Source organism: Capsicum annuum, chromosome 12 (genome assembly GCF_002878395.1).
Source record: "Capsicum annuum cultivar UCD-10X-F1 chromosome 12, UCD10Xv1.1, whole genome shotgun sequence".
In the NCBI taxonomy this organism is placed as follows: domain Eukaryota; kingdom Viridiplantae; phylum Streptophyta; class Magnoliopsida; order Solanales; family Solanaceae; genus Capsicum; species Capsicum annuum.
Genome location: NC_061122.1, coordinates 31,650,233 through 31,653,926, shown reverse-complemented (window position 1 = coordinate 31,653,926; position 3,694 = coordinate 31,650,233). Strand labels below are relative to the sequence as shown.

The 3,694-nt window shown below is 32.6% G+C and overlaps 1 pseudogene; it reads right to left on the bottom strand.

The window, feature by feature from the left end:
- Nucleotides 1-947, bottom strand: LOC124889384 (annotated as a pseudogene).
- Between the last annotated feature and the right edge of the window lie 2,747 nt (nt 948-3,694).

Sequence of the window (3,694 nt, the reverse complement as noted above, 5' to 3'; positions counted from 1 at the left end):
TCAACATCGTTCCACCAGCTTTTTTCTTCTTTTGTTGGTTTTGCAGTTCAACATCTTCATTGACTTCATCTTGGTGCTATTGTAAAAATCATTCATTATTAGATTGATATTTGTAACCAAAATTGGGTTGAGTTCCTTCATATTTCTCTCCTAATGAACGGGATTATCGGTTAAAAGGAAATGGTGATTCAAAATTATATCAGCCATCCATCGAGAATTTGGATCCCTACCAAGTCACTTCATCAAAAAAATCCTTCATAGGTTTGGACAACTTTTCGTCGTGCAAGTCCGGCGAAGACTATATTCCAATATTGTAGAATAGATCAAGAGTATCGCTTGTTCCTGTGTAGACCCAATTTTTTCCCAATAGTAATATCAAACATTGTGTTCTAACTGAAAGCCCAAATATAAATAACTGGTATTCCCCATCAAAGACAGATTTTGGTGTCATATACATGATTGTTCACCTAAGCTTTCTTTTCTCACTCTTAATTCTAACCTTTTTTGTGGATATAAAATCAACTATAGAATCTTATGTGGTTTAATATCATGATAAACAAACGTTCACGTTCTTCCACGAATAATACTTGTGTCCCAAAAGAATTAATTTTGAGTTCTTTTTTAACTCCAAATTGGACAACTTTTTTAGCAATTTGATAGGCTAAGATTCCATCAATGGCTTATTCAAGCAAAATATTATAGAGAATATTGTTATCTTCTTTAGTGGCATAACCGCTCCAAAACATCAAATAATTTGCACCCAATCATGAAATTGATTCGCGAATTCTCTCTCCTTTTGTAACGATTTGGAAGAAAATTAGGGAAGACTCGATCGTGATCATTGAGGGAATATTAACGAAGAAATTATGGTGTGTAGTTCCTAAATTGACAATAGCTTGATTACCTCTTCCTATGATTGTTCCTCTCTTCCATCAAATGGACGTCATCCAATCTTTTTTCTTGGTTCAAAGTAGGCAATTTGGGTTATTTAGACAGACTTCTTAGATTGCTTATACTTAATGACTGCGCATTTCCTAGAATAAGGTCCTCTCCCATTGCATTAGACATGGCTTCATAATTTCTTTCAAAAATACTAACCATTAGAAGCATATATGTGTGGATGAATACATGAAGTTGTTGGGTTCGAAATCGAGAGAGCGTCATGCGAAAACTTTTAGTTTGCAAACCATAAGACGATAAATCAGACGATACATGACAAATTAAACTAAAAATATATTATAGGATATGGTTTGGCCAAACGGCCTACATATTAAAAATAAAAGTGAAAATCCTAAAACTTATTGAGAGAAATCTCCCCCTAAACAAAGACTCTTTAAAGACTACATTGTGGATGCTATTATGTTATGGTATGAGAAGGGGGTATTCTATTTATAGAATTCCAAAACCTTTCCTCCAAGAAAGAGGTTAGCCAAATATGGAAAAGAATTATATTTTCCTTTTAGGAAAAAGTAAAAGTATTTATGGTTACTTTTATTTTCCTTACAAGAAAAAGTAAAACTTAATTTTGGTAAGAAAATCAGGGCAACAACCTTAACAAATCTCCCCTTTTTGGCTTGATTTTCTTCAAAATTTTCTTGATCCTCCTTCTTCTTGTGCATGATCTTCGTCCTTCATATATATTCTTTATATAGCACTGCTATTTGACATGTTTAAAAATGGAGCTTTTGGGGTTAAAAATATATTAGCCCTTTTCGGGTTAAAAATATTGGAGCCCTTTGTAGGGTTAAAAGTAAGCTTTATTTTCAAATATATGAGCAGGATTGTTGAAAATATGATTGATAATTATCTCCACATGTAGCTTTTGGACATATATCTTCATTATCATCAAATTTGTTGCAATTTTCATCTTAAACTATCTTCAATCGAACCATCTGATATTTGAACCTTTGACTCTGATACCACTTGTTGGGTTCGAAATTGAGAGGGCGTCATGCAGAAACTTTTAGTTTGCAAACCATAAGATGATAAATCAGATGACATATGAAAAATTAAACTAAAAATATATTATTGGATATGGTTTGGCCAAACGACCTACATATTAAAAATAAAATTGAAAAGCCTAAAATTTATTGGGAGAAATCTCCGCCTAAACAAAGACTCTTTAAAGACTACATTGTGGATGCTATTGTGTTATGGTATGAGAAGGGTGTTTTCTATTTATAGAGTTTCAAAACCTTTCCTCCAAGAAAGAGGTTAGCCAAATATGGAAAAGAATTATATTTTCCTTTTAGGAAAAAGTAAAAGTATTTATGGTTACTTTTATTTTCCTTACAAGAAAAAGTAAAACTTAATTTTGGAAAGAAAATCAGGGCAAAAACCCTAATTGAAGTGTGTTGTCATTATTTATAATTTCCATGTTGTTTGTGAAATTGAGAAGGTTTTTATTAAACTGATTCATCATTCATAGATGATAGAACTATATATGTATCATTATTGTATCTTATATTGTATTTTCTAAGTAAATTGGTTCTTTAGCTTCACAAATGCAAAATGGTTAGCAATGGATAAGTAGAACCAAAACAATACCATAATTGTCTTGAATCTCTTAGTGGATTCAATCTGTTTATCTTAAAATAGGTATAATTGAATTTGTAACATCGTTTAAAGGACATATATTTGAATTGATTGAGATAATAACTGTAACACCTTAAAATTCAAGCCAAGATTAGAACCATGATTTAAGTATATATAGAATCAAACTTATGTTTTGATAGTATGAGAAGTGATTTAGACATGTATTAAGGCCACAAGTAACTCCTAGCTCATAGCCAAGTCAAATCATCTCTTATCGATTGATTTCTTGTGAAGAATTTTGCTATAGTCAATTTAAAATGAGTATAACTCATAGATTCTAAATTATTTTTTATCTCAATACCCATGAAATGATATATATTTAAATTACCTTTTCAATACAATTATTTTCACCTTAATTGGACATTGAAGTAAGAAGTTATGGCCATTTTAGTGAAATACTAACAAAGTTGTCAACGATGGGCCGTGAGGACGCATGAAGGGCCGTGGATGGTCCCACGAGCCGTAGAAAGTCCTCACAGGTTGTTGGGTAGATCGTATCTACTATTGAGAAAAGGAAAAAACAAGTCCCAGACGACTACCCAGTCCACGATTCATTTCCAGGCCCTACAGGCCGTTATTGGAGTCGTCAAAACGGACTCCAACATTTTTTTACATAGTTCTAAAGGGCTTTTTTGTATTTTTTTCACTATTTTAACACCAAAAATATGGTGTTTAAACTATTTCAAGGCTGATTATTAAGTCTAAAATTACCCTAAGTCCCTTATTACTCAGAAATCATTCGACACTTAGCAAAACCTGAGAAAAGAAGTAACTCTTCACCCTTAATGAAAAACTAGGGTTTATCTTCTTTAAGCTTCAAATTCAAGGGATTCACCAAGGTTTCTATCTCTATATATGTGTAATTTCATTAATGGGTATAATTAGTACTTAGCACCAAGCGGATGCAGGGATGAACACTCACCCGTGAGTTAGGCTGAGATCTCTAGCAGAAGTTCCTAAGTCCCAAAACTATAGTGCTACCATAGATTCTAAAGGGTCACCCGTCAGACTAAGCTTAACACCTTAGTTTATTTGGATATAAATTTAGTGGATCCATGTCAGTCACTGTTCATATCCTTGTCAAGGTACTGAACACCTT